Here is a 13,103-nt window from a genome sequence, read left to right as displayed (position 1 = left end):
TGTAACTAGCTCTCATCAATGAATTAGAAATGAAAATAGGAAGGGGAGGTGAACCATGAGAGACTATGGACTCTGAAAAACAGTCTGAGGGGTTTGAAGTGGCGGGGGGGGGGTGGGAGGTTGGGGTACCAGGTGGTGGGTATTATAGAGGGCACGGCTTGCATGGAGCACTGGGTGTGGTGAAAAAATAATGAATACTGTTTTTCTGAAAATAAATAAATTGGAAAAAAAAATTAAAGCCAAAAAAAAAAAATGAAAATAGGATATATCCCTTCTGGACTAATGCAATTAAGAGGTGATGTATCTTCTCCAACTCCCTCTTCCTTCCCTGGTGATCTATAAAACCACATATTCTAGATATCACAGTTAATGAGATGGAAGAAGCTGCCAGAGTGAGAAATGATGAAATATTTGGACCTTTGAAATGTTAGATCATTGAGATGTCAAGGTTTATTTGTCATTGCAGCATAGCCTATCATTACTCTGACCAACACCTAATACCACTCTGGCCATGAACTACATGCTCCCAGGCTCATTACAGTTATAATAGTGACACCAAATAAATCTTTTTAAAGACACATTCTCGTATCACCTCATTTTCTAATTTATTGCCCCTAAAATGTACAAATACTAATATAGTGCTGTATGGTTGGATGCACATACCAAAAATAGACATTTATATATTTTAGGCCACACCTTTGATACAAATGGAAATACAACAAAAAAATTTAGCATCTATATCTATCCAAATCAACCACTGCTTGTTTTCCCTTACACTCACTATATTAGAAACAATATGTTTGAAGCATGCTTTTCAGAGCAACAAAACACTTACAAAAGCAATAATAGGAGACACGATTGATATTACATCTATGTATGAATAGGAAACTGGCATAAAGTTTAGTATCCTGTTTTCAAGATAGTCCATTTAATTTCAAGGAACACTTATAGAGGTGCTTGAAAGGTAGATCATTTTTATTTTGGTAGCTTCAGGGGTAAATTTTAACTACCCTCTCATTTTTACTATTAAAAAAGGATACAGGAAAAAAAAATGAGAAAATTTAATTTTTTTTTCAACCCTCTAGCATAAGTATTAGGGAGAGTCAGAAATACAAAGAAGGAAGAAGGAGGGGAAAAATGAAAAAGGCTTTTGGCTATTATATTGTTATAATTTATCAATACTGTAAAATTTTTATGTGACATTTTAAGATGTGATTTAAAAGAAGTCATAAGTTTAAAATAAAACTGTCCCTCTAGTTCTCTTCTAATCAGTCTATATGTGAAGCTGTAGCAAATATTATGCCTGAATTCTGAAAGAAAAGCAAAGGTAGATCATAAGAAAAAGATATAGAATAAAGCAAAAGCCATAATTTTTATTTTAAAAAATTAAGTTTAGGGGCACCTCTTAGTTGGTTAAATGGCTGACTTTGGCTCAGGCCATGATCTCCAGGTCCTAGGATCAAGCTCCACCCCTTGGGCTCTACAGTCAATGGGGAGTCTGCTTCTCCCTTTCCCACTCCCCCTGCTCATGCTCATTCTCTCTCCTTCAAATAAATAAATAAAACCTCCATAACAAATAAATTTAAAAAACAAAATAAAAATTAAATTTATTTTACATAAATAAAATATAAAGTATTACATTTATTTTATTTTTTAAATATGATTACACATTAAACCATTCTCAAGGTCCATAGAAGATGGTAAAGTCTCTATCAGTCTGTCAAATATTATAGAAGTCACAACTATTTTTCAATTTCTTCCACTGAAAAAATTCTCCCATCCAACCTCCCATCCATCCATCCATCCATCCATTACTTATCCATCTCTGCAACTATGCATCCATTCATTTCCTTCACTAAATTTTCAATTAGCCTACAAAATACGAAGTGCTAATCTGGAAGAACTTTGTAAACTATTAACAAATAATTTTAGACCAAAGCTGACAGGGATAGGACATAGGAGAGTACCAAAAAGGTCCTGAGAGTTAAGAAGACAGGAGCAATCACACAGTCAAGATCAAGAAGCATTTGAGAAGTTTGTGAAGTTGGAATGAAAGACAGTAGCATCTTATTCTGTGTCTTGCAGATGAGGCTGAGTTGTGAAGCAATATTATTAACAAACAGCTAGCTGTCCCAAAGTAAGTTTATTAGCTGCCACTGAAACACTTAATGATTTCTGCAAACAACCCCTGGAAAGTTTTGTCATTTACTTAAAAAAAAAGAAAGAAAGAAAGAAAGAAAAAAAGAAAGAAAAGAATGCAGATTGAGGTGGCAGGGGTTTTTTCAACTTGGTTAAGCAGAAAGTTCCACAATGCCTTTCCAAGCAGGGCCTGCAATCAAAATGTCATCGGTGTGCCTCCTCCTGTTTTTCCAATCTCTCAGGAAAACTGCTGTTTAAAAAAAGAAAAAAAGAAAAAAAAAAAAAAACCACCATGGCAGAACATTTTGACATTATTTCTATGCTGCTGTCCAAAAAGGTGGCATTTGGTTAATGTCAGAATTCAGGTATTATTCACATCAGATGCTCTGATTATTTTTTTTTTAACTTAGGGCCTTACTTTTCTAGCTAATATTTTCAAGCTAGACAATTAAGGTTACCCCCACATACATACTCCACCTGACAATAAAAAGAGAGAGAGAAAGCCACACTTGGGTGTGTAAGAAGGGAACTGAGCAGTATCTCTGGAACCCACTCAGGGGACTGAGGTTTTGGAGAGTACCAAGTTACTGTTGAAGCAGCCCTACTTTTGCCTTCTATTTGCCACTTCCCTTTTCTTAATTCCATGGGGACTCAGAGCTGGGAATTCTCTTCGCAAGAGCTCAGGCTCCTTTCCTGTTTTTCCATCAGCTGCATCACTATTTAATCAAGGGAATTAATCAACTGTGGAGTTCATAATGGATGTCAGTAACATTTCCTGTGTTATGATTGATGAATCTAACTTTGGACTTAATGCCTTTGTTCCAAATTAGATGACAACAGAATCAAGGTTAATACTATATTTTTTTAAAGCTGCATTATGTCAGCTAATAAAAGTAGTTCTCTCACAGAGATTGTACCTCACTGGTGGGACCAGAGATGATCTTAGGCAGAGCCTAGACTATTTTCATTCTGATAACATGTTATATTTTAACATGCATTAATGTAAATCTTCCACTTACAATGACTGACACTGGGTTGGGTTTTTTTTTTTTTCCATGAAAGATGGTTATATAAATCTCCCTTTTTGTAAAAATTTAAATAAAAAATTAGTCCTCTGCACATGTTGAATAAATAAATCTCGATCTTTCAAAAACCAGATCACTTACTAAGTCACACTTTCCCCATATCTATCTCCTTCTGCCTCTCCAGTGCATTCTCTTCCTTAAAATTAAAGTTAAGAAAATGCAGAGTAGCCACAGACAACTCTCTCAGCCAAGTGTGCCATCTAGGCACCCAGTATTAAACAAGTGATGGGGTCTTTCCCCACTGAAGCCTCTCTCCTAGCACTGGCCAACCCTGAGCACTGAATCCTTAACCCACCAGGGACTTGCTTCATTTACAGTGTCTTCTTTGTTCCCTCCTATTTTCTTCTATTTTTTGATTACTCAACAATGCTTCTTAGTAGTAATCTCAAAAGAACCTCTTAAGAGATTACAACCATTAAAGGACTTTCTCCACAGAGAAATGCACTTGAAATGTTCATCAGGTTGAGGGGAAAGGCGGGGGAAGGAGCTGTGGAGGAGTCCTTTAGCAGTTATAATAGGAAAACCAAATAAGACTAAAAACATTCATTTCAACCTAATGGGGAAAGGGTTTTTTTTTTTTAATTATTAAGTTGTTAAGAACAAAATCACATTTTTGTACTACAAAATTGAGCAAAATGCAGAAGAATCTTCTGCATAATAAGTAACCATATTGATTTTTAAAAATCTCCACTTAGCCCCATGAAATAGTTCTCTCTTGAGAATACAGAAATCTCAATAATTATTGATTTCTATAAATCCCTTTCCATTTGCTTTTCTTAAATTTCTTAGTATGCACTACAACATATTTAGGAAGGGGTCTCCATTCATTGGTGTATAAACATGAACTAGTTTTACCTTTTTCATGAATTGCCACCAACTGTCCTCTGTAGACTACTTGTTGCTCCATGACTAGAAGTCTGATTGTGTAACTTACTGGTCACCTATTAAAACAGTCTCAGGCTGATCCTTTAGGCTCAGTCATGTTGGTTTCATAGTATCAATTTCCTATTTTCTCCCAAGCTAGCTTCTTCCCCTTTCCTCCTCACTGCACACTAAAATGGCAACTCAAGATCCTGAAAAGGAAGGAGGTAGGCAGTACTGGAAGTTTCTTCCCCATTCCCACTTGCTTTGTGAATGGTGGTCAAGTGGTGAAGAAGGAGAAGGAAAGAGATACCATTTCTTATGACTTCCCCATAGCTGCCCTGAGACTTCTCCTTGACTGGTCATAACCAGTGATCTGTTCCTTTGTTTCCTGGACTTAAGGAGTTTCAGTAGGGGCTCCAACAGGCCATTCTGATGTCAGCTTCACTCCACACCTGCCTAAAAAGAAAAACCTCCACTTCTCAGCAGAACATTTAATGCTACTTATAACCTGATTCAAAACTCTTTCCAACCTCACTCTTGCCACTCCACTCCAGTCCGCTCCAGGGACCCTAAGTTCCAGCTCTATGAAACTTCTGTTTGCCAAATCTGTCATTCTCTATCCTCCGTCCAGGCTTGTCCACTTACTTCCCTAGCCCCCAGATTTAGATTGCCCTTTCCCTTCCTCTCATCTATCTGAATTCTTATTTATCCACCAGTCTTGAGATGCATCAGACTTTGAGGCAGGTAGGAGGCTAGGAACAGCTTAGAACTAGGGTCACCAAGTTCTCTGGAATTCTGAAACAGAGGATTCTCTATATAATTTAGAACTAGGAGAAAACTGAAAATATACAAATTTATCTTCTCTAAGACATATAAGTAGTATTTTCCCTTTGCTTTCAGTACTTTCTATAATGCTGTTATAATTCTTCCAGAACTAAAAGTCAATTTAAAAATAACAATAAGCCATATATTTAAAAAAGCCATCAGGAAAACATTTAAAATTTCTCTCACAAGTGCCATCATTACTCCCACATAAATGATGCTGTTTTCATAAAACAAATAAATTATTAAAATGACCCAGGAAAATAAGAACACTGATTGTTTCACTGACTGTTACTTCCTTGAGAAAATATACACACATACACACACACAGTGGAATTCCATCAAGATGGCTTTTAGGGGCACCTGGGCGGCTAAGTGGGTTAAAGCCTTTGCCTTCAGCTCAGGTCATGATCCCAGGGTCCTGGGATCCAGCCATGCATCTCTGCTCAGCAGGGAGCCTGTTTCTCTCTCTGCCTACTTGTGATCTCTGTCAAATAAATAAATAAATAATTTTTTTTTTTAAATGGCTTTTAGGGGCGCCTGGGTGGCTCAGTGGGTTAAGCCTCTGCCTTCGGCTCACGTCATGATCCCAGGGTCCTGGGATAGAGCCCCACATCGGGCTCTCTGCTCAGCGGGGAGCCTGCTTCCCCCCTCTCTCTGCCTGCCTCTCTGCCTGCCTCTCTGTGTACTTGTGATCTCTCTCTCTCTCTCTCTGTCAAATGTGAATAAATAAAATCTTTAAAAAAAATGGCTTTTATATGTTGTCTCACATATGCCCTCAAAGTGATGCTTCCCACCAAAACCAACAAAATACAATAATGATGTTGATTAAAACACAACATCCTATGTGCCAAAGATAAAGCAGTAGAAAACATCCTAAATTTATATCTATAAATCAATGATCTTTTTATAGGAGGGAGATTTATCATTGGTTATCTGGAATAGAAGTTTCTCTCCGGTTATTTATTTCCTCTCCTCTCTCCAAAATAAACCATATATACAGAAATGACCTAAAAATTTAGGAGGAACATTTGTTTTAACTGAGTAAAATCCTTCTATTTATTTTCTGAAATGAACTTTGTTTAAGGTTCCATTACACTGTATTCAAAAAAAGAGAAACAAATTGGAAATTTGTAGGGAGGGAAAACTGAATGTGAAGAAATCAGAGAGGGAGACAAACCATGAGATATTCTTGACTCTGGGAAATAAACTGAGCACTGCAGAAAGGGAGTTGGGTGGAGGCATGGGGTAACAGTGTAATGGGTATTAAGGAGAGCACATGATATGATGAGCACTGGGTGTTACATGCAACTAATGAATCACTGAACACTACATCAAAAACTAATGATGTACTATATGTTGGCTAATTGAATTTAAATTTAAAAAGTAAATATTTTTAAATTTTTTTAAATTTTAAAAAAAGAAAGTGAAAAACTCATTCAAAAAGATAAAGAAAGAGAAAGAAAGATAGAAAGAAAGAAAATTAAATTAAATTAAATTAGTTTGGGCTTTTTCCTTCCTTGGAAGCTTTGAGAAAACTTCCATAATGCACTCCAGGGTGGCAGCGAGGCTAGAGTCCTGTGAGAGTCGGTGTGTGGCACGGGTAACTGATGATCTCCCCACCCCGCGTTAGACTTCCACCAGTGTGAGAATCCAGGTCCCAAGAAGGGCAGATCTGGGCATATAAAACTGGACAACTCCCTGCACTCTGGCCCATAGGTTTTCCCTTCCATTATTGCTGGGAAACAGAGTACAGTTTCTTCCATTAAGGCCAAAAGAACCATAGGGTTTGTTTTTTTTTTTTAATTCAGTTTAAAATTCAATTTTGCAACTTGAAGCAAGGAGAGTCTGTATGGAAACATGATAACGGGGTGGATCTATATGAAGCAGGCAAAGGATGGAAAATAAACACTGCTATCGCCAGCCTCCAGAAGATGACGTTACAGACTTTTTTATCACCATCCGAGGTGTGGCTGGGCCTGCACATGGACAAGGTCACAGAGTAGGAGTTCAAAATCTGTTGTGAGACACTGTACCCAGAATTGTTGGGGTTCTCCTCCACTCTAAAGGAATGTTATATATAATCTCTTAAAACTAAATCTGTTGACAAGTTGCTGATGCTGGTAAGTGGCTGTTACCAAAAAAAAAAAAAAAAAAAAAAAACAGACAAAGTCATTTCTTGGAAGGTAACATTGATGGCATGAAGGCAGCACTATTATTCTGAGAGCCTCTGGTGCAGAGAAGTCCCAGCTCTGATAATGAAATGCATTAGTAGGGGGAAAGCACAGCCTCCATCAACCTCCATGCTTCCGTTGTAAGGTGGGATGAGAATTGGGGGGCGGGGGCTGAAACTTTTAAAACTAGTTATGAAATCTTTGCTCCAGTGCAATCTTATGTAAGATCCCACAATACAGATGGATAAAAGACCACACTAGTCCAGTTGAACAAAAGAGGTGGGGCAGAGCCCCATCCATCATGGGGAAACCCTGGAGATCTAAGGGTCATGGTTTAAAATGACCTGGGCTATAGTAGATGACTTCCCACAACGTTTCCAGCCCCAACACTCAAAATCAGGGCTCTGAATACTACAGCCCACAAGCTAAAGGTAGCTCCCTGCCCTGCTTTGAAAACCCTTTTATTGGAACATAGCAATGGCATTTGTTTCAGTATTGTCTATAGGTATTTTCATGCTGCAAGGACAGAGTTGAGTACTTGTGACAAAACCTAAAATATTCACTCTCTCTCCCTCAACAGAAAAAGTTTGACAATCCCTACTCTAAATACTTTGAGCTTGGTACTTGGCACACAGTCAGTAATCAAACAATCAATCCTTCCTATCACCTTATTCTATACTGTAAGAAAAGAGGTGTGAAGTTGCTGGTTGGAACATTTCCCCAGTTAGAAGCCAATCAAAATGTAATATATGGACAAAAAGAATAGAATATGGCAGATTGAATTTCAAATAATGTCAATCAGTCATCATTCTGACCATGAAAATGATAAATAAAGTAATGGTGTCACTTCCTTTCTCACTGAATACTGTCTCAATCCAGGGACCCTCAAAAAAAAAAAAAAAACTAGGAATCTCACGTGACTCCCTTCCCAAATTACTCATTGAATGAGAAATGGGGCTATCTACAAAGAAAAAACAGTGGCACTAGATCATTTAGTCAATAAAAACAAACAATTTATTAATAATCCAGTTATTTGAAGACACCAAGAAGATACAAAAGAAGACACCAAGAAGATACAAAGAAGACACCAAGAAGATACAAAACCAAATCAAATATTAGTGGCACCAGCAGCGCAGAGCAGAGAACTCTTAAAAAGTGAATAGTATTTACATTTCAACTTGGACTTCAGTACTATATATGGGATATTCCAATCCATCACTCAAACATGAAAAACACAGGCTTTGGCCGCTGGTTAATTATTGGATTGTCATAACCCGTTTCATGCCCGCCCATCTTTTTTTTTTAATAACCTGATTTTGTTAGTGCTTTTATTTTGTAATTATAGTCTCCTGACAAGTGCCTCTCCCATACCTGTCACTTTACAATGGAATTTACTGAGAGAGGGGGGAAAAAAAAACCCGTATGTATTGAGATTTCAAATGTCTTACCATCTAGTCTCACATGTAGTTTTAAAACACCAAGGGGAGGGATGTTAAACTGCCATTCTAATGCCATATAAGGTTACTGAGAGCCCTAAGGGAATATATAACTTCTTTTTTATATATAACTTCCTTTAAACGTATATGCAGCATTAACAACCCTATCTTAGACGCATGTCAATGAATCCTGAGATTAGCTCTCTATTCAGGCTGATTAGTAGTTATTTTTGAACTCCTATAATTATCGGAATGACTAATATAATGAATACCATGACCAGTGTTCACACCCCTCATAGCAGGTGTGTGGTGGGGCTTGCTCAGAATAACGAAGGCTTGACTTCACAGCCTCTTTACAAACAACATTAAAACCATTTTTGGGGGGTTCCTGGGTGGCTCAGTGGGCTAAGCCGCTGCCTTCGGCTCAGGTCATGATCTCAGGGTCCTGGGATCGAGTCCTGCATCGGGCTCTCTGCTCAGCGGGGAGCCTGTTTCCCCCCTCTCTCTCTGCCTGCCTCTCTGCCTACTTGTGATCTCTCTCTCTCTCTCTCTCTCTCTCTGTCAAATAAATAAATAAATAATCTTTTTAAAAAAAAAAAACAAAAAACATTTTTTTGCCCAAATCTGTCTTGGTCCTATTTCTTGAGCCAAAAATGATCTGTTACTCACTTCTCTGGGTCCACACAGCCACACCTGTGAGCACCTACTGTACCATCATGTCATCAAGTGTGAACTCATCATGGTACCAGCTGCTTACCACGGCCACCCTACTAGACTATAAACCCTACTAGGGGGTTGGAGAAAGTCCTAGTTATCTATGAGTTTCTTATCCCTAACATAACATGTAGTACCTTTTAAGATCTCTTCAGTAAATGTTTGTTAACTTACACATGGCTCTGCTGGTAGGACAAAGCCCAACCAAGTTAGGCAAAATGCCACCAAGCTGTGAAGTGCAAAAAGGCAGAAATCATATTTCTGTTCTACGTATCATCGATGCCTATCATCAACAAGAAAGACCTCCGACAAGGTAGCCACCAAATGAAATGTTTGTGGAGAGAAAAAAGGATTTTCACTGGGAGGTGAAAAACCCATTTGGTGAGATGAAAACACAACTTCCACCAAACATGTTGTGGATCTAAATCAGGAGTTGACATTTTTTTTTTCTGCAAAGACCAGTGGTAATATTTTAGGCTTACAGGTTTTACTGTCTCTGTTGCAGTGACTCAATTCTGCTATAGTATCATGAAAGCAGCCAGAAACAGTATGTAAACAAATGACTGTGACTGTGTTCCAACAAAACTTTATTCGTAAAATTAGGCGGTGGGCCCAATTTTCTTGCCAGCCATAGTTTGTTGACTCCAGAGATGAGAAAGGCAAAACAATATGGCTTCTATAATACAATACAACAAAGTATCTATAAGACCTCAACATGTGGAAAGAGTCTTTTTAAAAAATACCAAAAAAAAAAGCAGTTACCATTATGGAAAAAATTATAGGTTCAACCTATTACAGTTCAGAGCAATGGAATACTGTGAAAACATAAAACTAACACATCACTGCTACCAACACAACATGAAAACCTTCCCAACATAATGTTGAACAAAAGAAACAGAATACAAATACTCACATAAAAATATCATTAATGAAGGAAAAAAGTAAGTTACAGGGTGAGCAAGAAATTTGTCACTTTTATAACTAACAAAGGCCCCAACAGTGTTGTGGAACCAATTACAGTGTTTGTTTTTTGTTTGTTTGTTTTCCCCTTTTTTTGCCCACCCCAACAAGCAATTCCCCAATACCAGCTAGGTTCCGTTCAACTCAATTCTGATACTATCTACCCAGAGAAAGTATCAGACTTCAGAGGTTAAGGGTTCAGTCCTCCAAGACTGCTCCTGCCCCTCCCCGCCACCCTTTTTGCTATCAGGCACAGCTGCAAGCCCGGGTTATCAGCTATGCTTCTTTTTCTCTTCTTTCTTTTTTTTTTAAAGATTTAATTTTACTTATTTGAGAGAGATAAGGAGAAAGAGCACAAGTGGGGGGCAGGGAGAAAGGAGAGAGGGAAGCAGGCTCCCCACTGAGCAGGGAGCCCGACTTGGGACTCCATCCCAGAACCCTAGGATCATGACCTGAGGTGAAGGCAGACTTTTAACTGACTAAGCCACCATCAGCTGTGCTTCTGACCAACTGGTTAAAGCAGAGGTCTCCACCACCTCCTCCTCAGGTTCAATTAATTTGCTAGAGCAGCTCAGAGAACTCAGAGGAACATAGTACTTCCTACATCACCAGTTTGTTACAAAGGGCCAGATGAAAGAGCTGCATAGGGCAAAGTGAGGAGAGATGGTGCAGAGATAGCTTCCATGCCCTCTCCAGGCGCACCCCTCTCCTCAAATCTCCACCTGTTCCCCAGCCTGGGAACTCTTTGAAACATGTTCTTTCAGGTTCTTATGGAGGCTTCATTACAGAACTGATTGAATCAGGGGCAAGTGGCATTTGATTCAACCTCCAGCCCCTCTCCCCCACCAAGAGGTCAAGAGGTGGACTAAAAGTTCAAGCCTTCAAATCATCAGGTTGGGTCCTCCACCAAGTAGCCCCCGCCATCCAAAGAGTGGTCCATTAACATAAAAAAAAGAAATTCCACAAATGGAAGGAGCTCTGTGCCAGAAACAGCGACAAAGACCCAGTATATATTTCTTATTACGAATCATAATATCACAACCCGTGATACATAAAGAACCTTTACACATCAATAAGGGAAAGACCAGTGAAACAGAAAAGTAGAAGAGGGCAAGAATAAGCATTTCACAGAAAAAATATGTCCAAATGGCCAATAAACATGAAAATAAAACCAACTTCATTAGGAAATCCAGAAAACACAAGTCAAAACCACAGTGATGTACCACTCCATGCCCCCTACAGTGGCAAAATTTTAAAAGGTTGGAAGCAGTACAAAATGGTAGCTGACCTCATCTCCTCCCACGGACACTTAATCTACAGCCACATATGGAACAATTTCCTCTTAAAAGGACCCCTAAAAGCAGCCAGACAGCTCCTTCCTATCAGAAAAAAAAAAAAAGGAGAAGTTCCACATGGAAGCAGAAAAAAAGGCTAGGACACAATCTCACCATAAAGCACTCCCTACCCCCAAGTTTGCAGCCACCAAATGGTCAGGAGGGAGCTCACACACCTGGAACTTCCTCCAGAGGAGCATAGAGTTTGTATCCTTCTTTGGGCACCTCCGACTTTTAGGACTTGCCCCTGAGAGATAAGGCCTCCAAACAACTGACTGAAAAGTAAAAGGGTTACAACATCCACACAATGACGTCCGAGGGCTGGAGCAAAGGAGAAACTGCTCTTATAAGGGCTGGAGCCCTGGGTGTTATACATAACTAATGAATCCTTGAACACGACATCAAAAACTAATGATGTACTATACAGTGGCTAACTGGACATAATAAAAAATAAAATAAAGGCCTGAAGCAGATTCACCCACCCCCAGGGCCCAGTGCAGAACCATTCATTTGAAAAGTGCACAGACTGCATTGGAAGAGATTCATTTGCTCAGCTGAAAGCAAAGCCTGAGGGGCAGTGTAGGGCCCAGGCTGGCATCATTTTTACACCCTGTCTCTACTTGACTAAAGCCAGCAAGCCATGTGGTCTCCCCCTACACCACCTCTGGACTTTTTTTTTTTTATCCTCCTTGCAAGAATCCTCTTTACCCTCCAGTCAGTGGGTGCCACCCTCTTGCTCTTCCTCAACTACAGTTTAGAGCTCATCTCCAGTTTTACACATACCTGGTGCCTGGTTTTTCTGCTGTGGTCCAGGGAAGGTCCCTTCACAGCCTGGCCCCGTGTTCCTGGTCCTATGGGACCACACGATTAGAGAGGAAGTTCCTGGCAGGCTCCCACCCAAGCGCACTGCACAGATGTTGGACTGAAATACTCTCCCAGGCTTTCTGGGAAGGCCTATTTGTTGGTGCACTGGCTTTGGCCTGAGGAGTGGGCTTCGGGTGGGACACACATGTAGAAGCATATAGGGGCATTCCCTCGGAAGGGAGGCAGGTGGACACAATCTCTGTGCTCTCTCTCTGCCTTGCTCCAGCTCCCAGGTATCTCCCAGTAAAGATCTTATGCCCTTGAGAAGGGCCCTGATTTTTGCAGCTGCTGCCTGGACACTTCTATGTCCAAGGGCTCCGCTGGCATGTGAGGCTCACACCGGTGCTTGCAAGTCCCACGGGACCATAATCAATGAAGTAAGAGTTCTTTTTTTTTTTTTAATTTTTTAAAAATCTATTTGACAGACAGAGATCACAAGTAGGCAGAGAGTCAGGCAAAGAGAGAGGAAGGAAAGCAGGCTCCCTGCTGAGCAGAGAGCCCATGTGGGGCTGGATCCCAGGACCCTGGTATCATGACCTGAGCCGAAAGCAGAGGCTTTAACCCACTGAGCCACCCAGGTGCCCTGGAGTAAGAGTTCTTAAAGAGCTACCCCCAAGCTACAGCAAGAGGCAACAGACCCAGGAGCTAGGAGTTTCTGGAAAAGAGGTCTATGAGCTGATTTTCACAGCTACAGCCTGAGGGGCAGGCTCC

Source organism: Neovison vison, chromosome 6 (genome assembly GCF_020171115.1).
Source record: "Neovison vison isolate M4711 chromosome 6, ASM_NN_V1, whole genome shotgun sequence".
Lineage (NCBI taxonomy): Eukaryota > Metazoa > Chordata > Mammalia > Carnivora > Mustelidae > Neogale > Neogale vison.
Note: the sequence above shows the minus strand (reverse complement) of the source record.